The 14075-nt window shown below is 37.6% G+C and overlaps 1 protein-coding gene across 1 annotated transcript in view; it reads right to left on the minus strand.

The window, feature by feature from the left end:
• The window catches only part of LOC107552787 (partitioning defective 3 homolog), a 145331-nt gene that overhangs the window by 1877 nt on the left and 129379 nt on the right, over positions 1 to 14075 (minus strand). The gene's annotated exons all lie outside the window — the stretch shown is intronic.

A 14075-nucleotide genomic window follows, 5' to 3' on the forward strand; every position in this document is an offset into this window, starting at 1 on the left:
TATATATATTATAATTTTTTTTTTTCTTTTCAAAATTAATGATGATAAAACTGTACATTCAAATGCTTTCAAGGTGTAAGGTTATTGCTTGTTACTTGATGGACACACCACATTTTTACAGTTAAACTCAGTTTCATCCAGTACTCTAGTGTGAAAATGCCCTGTGGGTTATACCTTGGGATTAATTTCCACCTTTGTGATTCTGCCCTCAAAAAGCACCATCAAAAGCAATAGCTTTTAGTCCGTCAGCAATGTGTAACATCTATTACAGCTATGAAGAGCCAAAGCTTTTATGTGAAAACGCAACGAATTGTAAGACAGACCTCTTGGTCTTGCTGAGACTCCCTACTGCACGAAAAATCCCTGAGCTCAGGACCCCTGCTGGCATCACGGGCTGCTAAACGCCTGCCAAACCTGTTTTATTTCTAGAAGCCTTTCAAAACTAGTGGACTCCTCTAAAAGAAAAAGGAAGCGAGACTGCTGAGGCCCCGTTCATTCGAGACTCTACTTCTAAATCGCTCATGGTAAAGGTTGCGGCCCTTTCCTTGAAGAAGGTTGTCAATGCACAGATTCCCTAAAACAGCCAGTGGGAAACCTTCCCAAGAAGAAGGGAGTGATTTCTTCTTCACATCACTCTGATCTTCCGCCAAACGCCTCTCTCTGCCTTCCCTCTTTCTCAGGAGTTTTTCAAAGGCCAGTCCTGGTGGGCTGAACTGAATGAGTCTTTTTGTGTCTAACAGACCACATGTGTCGTTCTAAGTGCTGTTGAGGGAAAGGAGATCCTCAGGAATGGGAATGGCAGTGGAAGAAGAGGAAAGGCTGGTGCGGACAGGAGAAAGCCTCCTGTAGGGTGACCTCTGTCTTTGGTACCCACCCGTCTCATCAGATCCAGATGGGCACTGGGACTCGAGGGATGCCCCATCACAAAACCTGAGCATTTCTAAGTGTTTAAGTACCCTACCTCCTCACCACCCCAGGTCAGAGTTGACCTCTGATCCCTAACATCAATCTGTCAGTTGTTTGATTGACAGCAGTCCCGGGTCGAAAAGAGTTGTCGGATTTTCCCAGCGAGAGACTGAATGTTTCCACACTTTCTCATAAGCATGATCTAATTTAACAACAATGAGCATTTTCTCTCAGTCACAGGCTAATACAATTACAATGTCTCTCTCTCTTTCTCCATCCCGCTTGAGGAAATCCAACTGGCTGTGCTAGAATCTTGCGCATTTACAGTATGACTCAAGCTAATAGTCTAGGAAACACTTGGAAATCAACATCAGTATATTTCCATAGGTGTGTGTGTGTGTGCATGGTAGGAGTTTTAATTTCCCTTTCTGTTTTTATCCTGCCTTTTGGTTTAACGGGTTCATTGCTTGAACTGTCGTGCTAGAATCTTGCGCATTTACAGTATGACTCAAGCTAATAGTCTAGGAAACACTTGGAAATCAACATCAGTATATTTCCATAGGTGTGTGTGTGTGCATTGTAGGAGTTTTAATTTCCCTTTCTGTTTTTATCCTGCCTTTTGGTTTAACGGGTTCATTGCTTGAACTGTTAAGGATAAGTAAGGATGCACTGATATATCGAACAATAATCGGTATTGACCGATAAAAACAACCTGCACTATCAGACTTCAGCCTACTGTTTAAAAACAGCCAATGATCAGGGCCGAATAAATACTGTCAATCAAAAGGGGGCGGAAAAACATCTCAGACTATAACTGGTGCACGAAGAAAATGTCTCTTGTGTCGAAGTTAGGGCTGTCAAAGTTAACGGGATAATGACACATTAATGCAATCTCACTTCAAAACAATAGCGCTGTTGACAGATTCTATTTGACATTGTGGATCACATGTATTTCAAGCCAGGGTTGCCAGATTCACAGTTTTTCCCTTCACCAAACAACGTGCCTCTCATCTAATAATCGCAACGAGCTTTGTGCTTATTACTTCTGAGTAGAAACTAAGTCTCAGCTCTGAAATTCTGTTTATTTTATAACAAAATTCAACAATAAATGCCGTTTTAGCATGCTTGGGGGCCAGAACTCGTCTTTGCGTCTTAAAACACGATAAGCAGCACTCAGGAATGGTAAAAAAAAAAAAAAAAAAAAAAAGCAACAGAATGCCGCCATGTTGTCGTCAAATAAAACAGTTGGCACGCCAACTTGCTACTATAAACAAAATCATGCAACGCTTGCCCCGCCTCCTGGGTCTTCTGATTGGTCCACTCTTTTGAAACTCAAACTTATGAGCGGCATTGCATGTAAAAGTTTAAATTCTTTTAAATTTACACACTGTCTTAAAAATGCGGCGCTCATGTGCGAGACGCTGCTAAAGAAGCAGGACACAATGGTTATCCTCGTCCGTTTTGAGCATTTACATAGATAAACAATGGAAAAGTAGAGCATTGGAATGAAAAAAAACGCATTATTTGTGAACGGCCCCTTAAATGTAGCATGACAGAATACTGTAACGCGTCAATTCAAGCGGCAGCGCGGATCTCTTCCTCTTTAATAAACATGCATGAACATCAGAAAATATTGAAAGACACAGTACAACTTTCTGAAATGTTTCAGTGCTCGTTTTGTGTTTAATCTGCAGAAAGACAGCTTGATAACAATATTTAACTTAATGTTTACCTCAGGAAATTAACAGTGTTCACAGTTGGTTAGTTAGTTCTAAAAACACTAGAGAGGAGCTTATTTACTGTCAAGTATATATGTATGTTGTATACAAAATTTCATTTTGATTTAAGTGTGATTTTATCTGAATATATACAGTATATACATATGTGTGTGTGTGTGTGTGTGTGTGTGTGTGTGTGTGTGTGTGTTTCTTAAGAAAACCAAACTACACTGGAAAAAAATGGGGTTGAAACAATTTCCACTTTTACAATTAATTACAAAGAACTGGCAAGTAACAGATGATTTTTTTGAAGTATAAAGACTTAAACAGTATTTTCTTGTGTATCAGTCTAAGCAGATGTCATTTTGAATAATCAGCTATTGGTATCGCCAGAGAAATGTAGTATCTGCGCATCTCTAGTTACAACTTGTTTCTTTGGCATTTGAAGGCTGATATCTTACGCTGTGAGGCCGCCGTCCACCTGCTGTCCACTTAAAAACTGATGTCACTTCGCTGCCAGTAAAAACCATGTTAGGACAAGTTACAGAAACTCAATAGGAGGACGAGGCCTCCGGCGCTGTGCCTATAATGGCCAAATCAAATCTGCGAGAGCGCTATCTGTGTTTGAATGAGGTAATGAGCACACTGAAGTACAGGTCCAGTCTAACCTGTCCCTGGAGTACTGGACTGAAACTCATTTAGCGCGGTGGCCTGGGAATGAGAAGTGGGCCGTGTGGCTCTGTGTGTGTTTTGTGTATGACAGAAGGTTAACTTCAGGTTGAAAACCAGCACGATGAAGACACTGATCTGGGCTATGAGATTCTTTTTAACACCATATCCTATAACCAGCCACAAGGCAAAATCATCGCACGACGAGGCATTTTGCTTGGTTTCTATTTTTATTGTGGGTCAATGGTAGATCCATGCACTGTGGAGAGTTATTTTATCATTATTTCTACAGTCAAACCAAAATGTATTCAGACACCTTCAACATGTCATGCATTATCACAGTTTATTTGCTATAGTTTAGAAAATGGTAATAAAATATGACAAGAACTCAGTTAAACTGTGTCAGAACAAATTAATCTTGATAATGTCAGATAACACTTAAGCAAAACATGGTCAGATCAAAGTGTCTGAATAATTTTTGGGTATAATGTGTCACAGTTTACTTTATTTTGCTATCCTCACTTACATAAATTAACTATAGTGTCCTGCACCCAGTAGTAAAAAATATAAAAAATTATATCTGGTGTGTGAATAATTTTTGGTTGGACTGTATACTACTACAGTGTTAATATTTTTAATTATCTATTATTTGTTATGTTTTTTTTTACGTTTTAGTTAAAAAAAATTATTTGCTTTTCATATAATTTGTATTTAGATTTTTTTCAGTTACCGTGTCTAACATTTTTATTGATATAATATAATATAATAATATAATGAAAATCAATAAGTGTCTAACATTTCTGATTTCCATTTAAGTTGTGCTTTTTTTGCAATATTTATAATTTATTTCAGCTTTATTTCAATTACCGAAAACATTTTTTTTTCATGGATTTAGTTTTAGTTACTGATTGTAAACAATGATGAACAATAAATAGTTACAATTACTAATATTAATAATTAAAAGAAACAATGCAGAGTAGTCATTAATATAAGTTCATTATAACTGTAGTTAATAATAATAATGGTTGTCAAGCAATGCTGCAACTTGACATTTATCAGACATTTACATTGGTTCTGACTGGATGAGGTACTTTTGAAGCCAGAGTCATGACCTAGTTCGTATAATAAACAAATGCAATCTAATTATGTGTATGTTTGTCACTTCATGCAGCATTTTCACTTGCAGTGAGGACAGAAAACATGACTTGAGGTAGTCTCTCTCTCTGTCTGTCTGTCTGTGTGTGTGTGTGTGTGTGTGTGTGTGTGTGTGTGTGAGTGTGTGAGTCTGCCTGAACTTCTAGCTAAACCTGCAGCATTCCCTCTTTCCGCCTTTAGTTCATTACACAATTAATGGTCCAGTATGGCGTTAATGCAGGACACAGAAATAGCTGCACTGAACACATTATTACTGCTCTCATTTACCATTCCTGCTTTCTCTCTCTCTCCACTTTCTCTTCAGTGTTCATTTATTGCATTTTTTTAAATCTTTTTAATCTTTTTTTTTTTGTCATACCTTTTGTCTTTCAACAGAAACATTATGAAAATGTATTCAATGTTGACATGACGAAACATTTTTATCCATTTTACTCGTACTAAAATGTCATATGATTTTAGTCGAAGAAAATAACTTTTTTATTTGATGATAATATGCAAAATAACTAAAATGTCAACCTTCAACAAACCAAACTATAACTACATTGTACAGGAAAAACAGTAATACTGTAAAAGAAAATTCTAATTATAAAATAACTGTTTTCTATGTGAATATATTGTAAAATGTAATTTATTCTGGTGATGTAAATCTACATTTTCAGCATCATTACTCCAGTCATCAGTGGCTCACGATCCTTCAGAAATCATTCTAATATACTGATTTTCTGTGAAACATTTGCATTATCAATGCTGAAAGCAGTTGTGCTGCTTCATGTAAATATATATATATATATATGAATGAATGAATGATCAACACAAAAAACAACAGACGAAAACTTGATCTCCTAAAAACAAATTAGCATACTAAAGTATTAGCTAGTTTATACTGTAAGCGACTGGTTTATGAATTATTCTTGCATTAGAGAGTCATTCATATTTATATTCTGTTTATTAGAGACCTTAACCTCATATGCCTTTTCTGCACATTTAAAGATCACATAATTACTGAATCCCCCCCAAAAATCTCCAATTAAAGCCTGTGGTGAACTTCCTGATTCATAAAGTCACATGACGAAGACTGATACTAAAATTATAAAAGTGGAAGAGAAGAGAAGAGAGAAAACATTATCAAAATATTGGCAAGAGCGATAAAAAAAATCCCCAGTGAGCTGCAATAAAACAACAAAGAGAGAGCAAATCCCTCTTCGTGACTCTCTGGCCTCAAAGCTAATTAGTGTAGATTGCTACTACATGCATGTGTGTGTGTGTGTGTGTGTGTGTGTGTGTGTGTCTGCGGGGAGGCAGAAGAAATGCACAGCAGAAAGAAAGATAATAAAGTCGTGTTTGTCTGTTAGGATGAGTTATATGTAGATGAGACTCCGTCTAGAAGAAGAGTGTTAAACTTATGAAGAGTTTGGCCAGAGAGTCCGCACGTGTGTGTGTGTGTGTGTGTGTGTGTGTGTGTGTATCTGTGTGTGTGCGAGGGAGGCTGTTATGGCAACATTATGGGTATTCATGGCAAATCCAGGGTTGTTTCTAGGTAACAAGCGAACGCAGAGAAACAAAACCCTTTCACAAGGAGCAAGTTGGCATAATTCAAAAACAGCTCATTAAATGCAATCCATCCATTCTGTAATGCCATGCAGGATGAATTATTTAAATATATCTGAGCTGAAATGTGTCTAGAAGCCAAGATGCTGTCAAGTATGCACTACGTCCCGCGGGGTCAAAGTGGACGGTTCGGGGAGGAAATTAGTCATTGATCACAGCCTGATATAAACACAAGATAGGGACTCAGAGATTTATGAACTTCTTTGAAGAATTCACAAGGTTCTGCTCTGTGAGTAAGAGACGGAGAAGAGGTTTGGAAGTGAACTGAAATGTTTTGAAGCGAAGCACAGAACTGAGCGAGAAAGATCACACTCCGGTCCGCCCGCAGTCCTTCCTCTCCTCGCTGAATAAATCACACTGTTTATCTTACGACACCGCCAAATTCCAGACAGACGCAGCCAAAGCACTCCCTCCATATGTCTAACAATGTTTAATTCAGGTTAGAGAGCGAGCGAGATGTTCACATCGATGCTGCCAGGCAAATCCCACTCTACGGTTGGTAGTTTTTAAGTGTAAATAAGGTAGCATGCCAATAATCATCTGTGTTACTTGTAGAATCACATCGGGAGCGTGTATTTTTAACATCGCTTCTCGACATACCGAGACTGGGGAAAATGAATACGTTTACAACTTTGTTACGCAGGCAAAAAACGTCCTTGGCCTCCAACCACATGCATATATCTGTTAGAGGAATATAAATGTAATTACAAATATAATCTGGTCCACAATCAGTCCTGTGATCTGCCATTGAACTCTGGAAGCTAATTGGTCCAGTCAAGCGGCGAACTGTTACAAAAGGCAACGCAACATAATGAGCTCGTTTGACAAAGCAGAACGACAATGCTAATTATTTTATAACAAAATTACCACCACAATGCGAGGGGAAAGATCAGCTGCGATTACGAGTAACACGCATTAATGCATCAAAAAATGAAATATTGGAAAATGTACAGAAAGCCGAAGGCAATCCCAGGCAGTGGTAATGCAGAAAGAGTTGGAAAACCGCTGACAGAAAATCAATTCATAAATCAAGGCAATAAAATTAATGAATATAGAAAGAATAAATACTCACAGGGCCACGGTTCCTCGAAAAATATGTACAAACACAATGAATTGAAAGATCAAAAAGTACAAATACACAGTGGTTTATAAAGAAAAATAAGGAATGTTTTGATCTGTTAGAAAACAAAAAAATATTATATTATATTATATTATATCATTTTATATTATTATGGCTATTTAGTAAATACAGATTAAAAACACTAGCTTGCTAATTACTTTAAATATTATTTCTATATAAAATAATTGGCATAGAGGTAGAATCCTGCATTTGTGCTCTTTTCCAGTGTTATTGCATTCAAACTAGATTTTGTTAATTAAAATAAAGCTGAAATAAAATCAAATAGAACTATTAGATGAAAAGTATAAAATAAACAAACAAACTTTAACAACTTTGATCAAAAAAAATAAAATGGAAAATGTCATGGCAACCAACTGAAAGCACTAAAATGACTATAATTAAAAATTGAATAAATATAAATAAAATATTAAAACAAACAAATAAATCAATAATGAAAAAGTGCATACAATTTTTCAAAAACTTAAAAAAATAATTTAAATAAAATTAAAATTAAAACTGAAACTGAAAATAAAAATAAACTATAATTTAAAATATTATTAAATAATACAATAGTATATAAAATACTGAAAATCACATTATTCTTCACTCATTATCCTTCACAAAAGTACAACCTTTTTTTTTTCTTCCAATGTATGTCCCAAAGGTCTCAGCACATCAAAACAACAGAAAATAAACACAGTTATTAAATACAGATTCAATATTTGAATAGCCTCAATGCTGAATGATATCCAGCGTACAAAATATACATCACTTTGTGGGGCAAGGTTATTATAGTTTAGAATTTTTTAATTCGTTTTATTTTAATATCGTTTTCAAATTTGCTATAAAATTCAGTTTATTTAGTATTTTTGTTCGTTTTAGTTTAGTTTTTGTGAATGCATTTTTATTTAGTTTTTATATAGTTTAACTTCAATTTTAGTTTCAGTTTGAATTAAAGTTGAGCAGAATTAACAGATCACTTCCAGAGCGCAGGCCAAAGAAAGACGTAGGCATCATTTAACCTTAGAGAGGCAAACATATAGCGACACAAAATGAACGCATGCTGAGATTGATTAGATAGTAAAAGTATACAAATATACACCAAAGAAAGCAGGCAAGCCTTTTTTACTAAACTAATCTACACAATAATGTCATGTCCAATAATGTGTGTTGGGATATTTAGTGTGAAAATAAATGTAGCCTGATTTGGTTATATGCAATTTCTTATTTAACCATAATCATGCTATTGTAACTGTGGTGTCTTGCTCACTTTTCCGTGAACAGCCGTGCATCAATCAAAACTGGGACTAATGCAATTCAATAATAACGGCAATCTCATTTAACAGTAGAGGCTTGTATTTGAATGTTATTTTCATTCATGAATAATTATAAGCGTGTGTATGATGTGATTTAGCCAATGCACATTTGTTCAAAAGCCTGGCAGAGTGATCACAAGATGCTAGGCTAAAGTTTTGTGTTGTTTTCAGAAAGGATGCGCGTTCTCATCTATGTTTTCCTGTTAATTATCATGTTGCACTGCATGTCTGTTTTTCTTCAAAGCACCAACTTAGAATGCCTAATGTTGGTTTGATTGCTTGTGTTACATGATCAAATAAATAATCTTGCGTACCTGATGTAATAGATTTAATGCGAGTGCGGTTTGGGTGGCGACTCGCGGTCTTTATGTCAAACGGGTCTGGTACAGAATTAAATTAGTGCTGCTGTCAGATAATGGGTCGGGTGTTCTGTTAAGTACTACTGGTGCACGTTTACCAAACAGGACCCGTGCAGGCTTTAAACTGCTTTGCGTCTCCGTCAGATAACCCCATGTGTGTGATGCTCCATTACAGGTAGCTATTTCCCATAAACCGACACACAGCTCGTATATCAATCGTTTTAGTCTTAGTTTTCGTTTACGAAAATAACCTTGCTGTGGGGTTGTGACTAAAAGTTTGGGAAACAGTTAGGTCTTTTGCCTTGGAAAGTTGCCGCTGAAGTGCGTTCCAAACATTGTTTTCAATCCCCACACCCTGTGAACCTTCAAAGCCCATGCTAAGGGCTAAGAGAAAGAGGAAGCTAGCTGAGATGTCCACTGCCATGTCTCCGAGCTTTAAAGTCCATCAGGAACCCAAACAATCCGGAGGAAGCGTTGCTGGAGAGTGGAAAGGAAGTCAGGAAGACTGAGCAGAAACAGAGGTGTGCTAGTCACTGATTAGCCACTGATGGGGTCAAAAGGATAAGCTAATAGCCATGCTAATCTACTTCAATGGAGAAGTTGCATGGGAAGAGTTTACCAGGTCCTCATAATGTTTGCATTGGGCATTTTTGCTGTGTGTACATAAAGACATAAAGCCTGATCAGCCGAGTGTAAATACACAGAGGATGAAAGCAACTGATATATATATTTTTGCTGGCGTGGTGATTTGGTGCCCACACACTCCTTCCCATGCACATGCTATAAATGGCCCCCTGCCACGGTGGTCCGCTCAGTCAAGTTACATATGGTGGACAGGACTGCAACCATGCAACAGGCATAAACAAGGCCCTGTAATGGTCACCGTGTTCCTGCAAAAATGCAGGTGGGAGCTCCAGGCTCTGCTGAAGCCCTTGATGAGGGATGAAAAATTTGGTTTGTTGAGGACTAACGAAGGATGGAAGGTAGTTGGGGGGGGGGGCTACACATCTGCTTACAATTTACTCGATTGTGACAAAAACAAATGCCACTGATGGCAACACTTTATCAACTTCACTCCAAATCACGCCTGCGAGCAGTGCTGCTTCTGAGCAGTTTTGCATATTTTTACCCCATATTTTTCCTCTATGTGATACAGAGGCCCCCCAAAAAGCCATTCTTTAAAAAATGTATTGCAATTATTCATAACCAGCTGGTCTCAAGGTCATCTGGTCCCCACGTTACACTAGTGATTCACAATCAATCTACTGTTATTTCATTTCAAACGTAATGTTGTCCTTGAAACAAATGTGCTTGTGCTATTTGTCATTAAAACTGGTTTGATATTTTGTTATCTAGTGCAATGGCATTCATGCATTTTTAGTGTCTCGAATGCTTTTTTGGGGCCAGTGTTTGTACTCATTGTACACAAGTAGCTGAACAACAAAACTGTAGACAAAAGCAAACAATGGAAATTATTCCAAATATGACTTATTTGTTGCATGCAACATAAATGGGCAACATATGCTGTAGGCTCACTGGAAAACGTGCCTCTACTGTACCTACATTTTTGCAAAACTTAAAAAACATATCAATACTGTACACACAATGCACGTCTGCAGCTGAAATAACCACCTGTGGCAGTAAAACACCAGCAACTCCTTTTCAGATTATTGCTTAATAAAGACTTATTTTCACCTTACACAATACTATGTTATGAGCTCAAAACACTTTTACCATAATGCATGATTTGTAAACAATACATAATACCGTACATTTTTTGTTTGCATCACATACTATTTACTATTTTGAAACAGTAAACTTGCTCAGTATCGCACCCGGTACAGCATTGTACTTGCGTTACGGAGCACTCAGATACGAGTCCCATGAAATACGAGTCACGATAATAAAAGCTCAAAAGTCTTGTAGAAGCCAAATGAGATGCCATGGTTGCTTGAGCAAAAGTTACTTTATCTCATGTTTGCTTTTGTTAACAATATCGGTTAGGTTTATCGTAGGGTTATCGTAGGTGCTGTGTTATTTTCAAACGTGACATAGCATTAATCTTTTAGTGCCACTCACTGGACATTTGACTTTGAAAGGGCCGCAAAACATGCAAGATGCCACATAATATAATCTTTCAGAAAATTCTGCCACAGGCACAGTTTATTCCAATGGGCTTGTAAATGGGGCTCCTAAAAAGACAAATAAGGATGCCATATGTGAATATTCAATATCATGTATTGCTCTTATCTGTATGATCAAAAATGACAGAGTAATTTAAGTTAGACAAAACGCCTCGGCGTGTTTGCCGACCCCAGTGGGTTAAGATACATTAAGACGTTCTCACACGGCTTGTAATCAAATAAAAAGTGCCAAGTTCGAACAGTTGGAGGTGCAAAGATTTTAGTGCAAAGATGATATTTATCAAAAAAAAGTCAATATATTCCTCATCAACAGCTGTTTAGCTTCAAACTTGAAAATATACCACTAAACCCTCATGTTTTCCCAAACAATGCAAGTTTGCAATTGGACTAAAACGTTGCTCACACAGGGAACAGCAGCTTCCCCAGAAGTGTTTGATTATTTCTGTACTTTTTTGGGATATTTTTTTTTTCTTTGTTTCTCTTATAGTGCTAACAGTCAAAAATGTTGTATTGATCGTAGGCCTCACTGATCAGAGCTTATGCACCTCAGCTTTTGAGAGAACACTGTCAATATTATTCCACAAAAAATGCTCTTTTTTCACTCAAAAACTGAGTTGCATAAGATCAGATCAATAAGGCCCATGATCAATCAGTTTCAAAAAAACCGGGAACACTAAATCAGGTAAAGGATTATCAGCACAGCACAAGGGTTACATCATACCAGCTACTTTTATGGAGATTTCTGCGCTTTTCCTGAGCTTTTTAGAGGACCAGTGATCATAATGAGTTTCCCCCCCCAAAAAAGTGCAGCATGAACAAATCTACTTTGTGCTCCGCAGACAAAAAGTTTTCTTGATGATGAAGCAATGATTTAAATATTTGGGTGAACTATTCCTTTAATATCATGCCCGTCAGACTAAAACTAACAGCAGAAAATGATTCTGGAAGAATTAAGTCTTCCAGCACATACGCCAGAGCTAAAGCCAGCGCTTCTGAGTCATAGATGAATTTCATAAACATCCTTGAGGGTCAGGTGTGCTAAAAAGTGGGCTGTGCCCTCCCTGCCAGAAACAGATAGGCTAATGGTGACCCGTTATGAAAATTAATCTAGCCAACCTTTGCGCTGACTTCTGCTTCTGGATCACTAAAAGCCCCTGTCAAAACGTCAAGTCGAATTAATGATGGGTCGTGTCAGGGGAGGGCTGGCTTTGGCTGGGTCCTCTTCTTCCCGGAGCCCCGCGGCTTGTTTTAGCGCTGCTGGATACATCACCTCCAATAGCCATCAGCGGCACCTATCACCTGATCTATAATTTCATAAGTGCATAGAAATGGCCTTGTCCCTGCGCCTTGTATAATCAATCAAAGCCTCTGCTCATGCACGTATGTGCACTCACACACACACACACACACACACACACACACACACATGATTGTGCAACCTGTAGCACAGCGTGTAATAACACCCCTAAAAATAAGGCTGTAATTGATTTTCATAGCTGTCAGTCTCCCTGGTGAGAGACTTTGAATATCGCATCACCACGGGCAGATTATTATTATAACAGACCGATTTCCCTCAAGGGTTCCCTGCTATCAACTCAAGGAAAACAGCAGAGGTGAGAAAAGGAAAAAAGAAAGATAACCGGGAAAAAAAAACAGCAGGGCATAGTAACTAAACAATACCGAAAAGGGCAACGTGGGAAATATGAAAACCTTTTACAAAAACAAATACAGACAAAACATGAGCAGGGGCTAGCGAACGCCGTGCAGCTGACCAACACTTATCTCCCGACGTTCCTGCTGGTTTTCCTGCCTCTGAGGGCCTGAGGTGGTAGACGTATAAGAGCGTGGCCCTGGAAAGCATGCTGTGTTTGGGGCAGAGCTGGCAATGTGTTGGGCCCGCAGCCAAAGCCTGGTTCCCAGCCCATAGTGGAGAGTGTCAGAGACAAGACAGGCGCTTAGAAATGGGGTTCAGATGCTGCTTTGAGTGGACGCAGGCTTATTGTCATAGCAGGGCCTGAGCGACGCCTCCGCTAAAGAGGGGACTGTGCCTATTGTTACATTTCAATTATGCAGCATCATCATCAGAGGCTTGACAACAAAGTGCATTTGTTTTATGGCTGTTTAAAGCGAAGGCAGGTCCAAACATTTTTAAGGGCATTTCTTTTCTTTTTTTACATATACAGTACTGGCCGAAAGTGATGTCCAGCCTAAGAAAATTCATCTTTGCCCTTCACTCAAATATTTTATTAAGGGTTTTATAAGCATATTTCATAGTTGTGCTTGGAGTGTAAAACTAATGTACGTGCTCAATTGTTTCTTTTGTAATAATGCAATGAAACATAACAAATTGTGATAGATTGATAAATAAATAAATAAAAATGCACACCACACGCAAAATTTATACTGCCCTGGAGAATGACTGCCGTAATCAAAAACAAGGAGAACCAATGAAATATTAAGTATATGTTTGTATTCGATGTATGTTTTATTTCCTGTGAGCTTTTTGCTGCACATATGAATATACACTACTGGTCAGAAGTTATGTATTTATTTGTTTGTTTAAAAAATGCTCATCAAAGCTTGGTTTACTTGATCAAAAACACAGTAAATATAATAATATTGTGAAATTTTATTAGAATTCAAAAGAGCTGTTTTCTATGTGAATATATTGTAAACTGTAATTTATTCCAGCGATGTAAAACTGAATTTTCAGCATCATTACTCCAATATCAATGTTGAAAACAGTTGTGCTGCCCATTATTTATATTATATTACATACAAACCCATATTTCTATTTAAAATTACTGCTCTGCTTTTACCCATCTTTGTGAGAGGGAAAAAGAACATCTTCCTAGAAACAACATCACTAATAATTTGTTAAGAGACCGGAAGCTGAAATTACAGTTAATTAAAAAAAAAAAACACCATCACTTTCATTCAAGAGCCTCCATTTAGTCCTCGGCCCAAAAGAACGTCCATTATCAGGTTGGTTCCTTCCGTTCAGCAGCACAAAAGAAACAAACAATCCATACGTGATCAATTTAACGTACTGTTATAAAAGCTCTCAACCGTTTACACCA

This window comes from Sinocyclocheilus grahami, unplaced genomic scaffold, assembly GCF_001515645.1.
Source record: "Sinocyclocheilus grahami isolate Dianchi unplaced genomic scaffold, SAMN03320097.WGS_v1.1 scaffold458.1, whole genome shotgun sequence".
Classification (NCBI taxonomy): domain Eukaryota; kingdom Metazoa; phylum Chordata; class Actinopteri; order Cypriniformes; family Cyprinidae; genus Sinocyclocheilus; species Sinocyclocheilus grahami.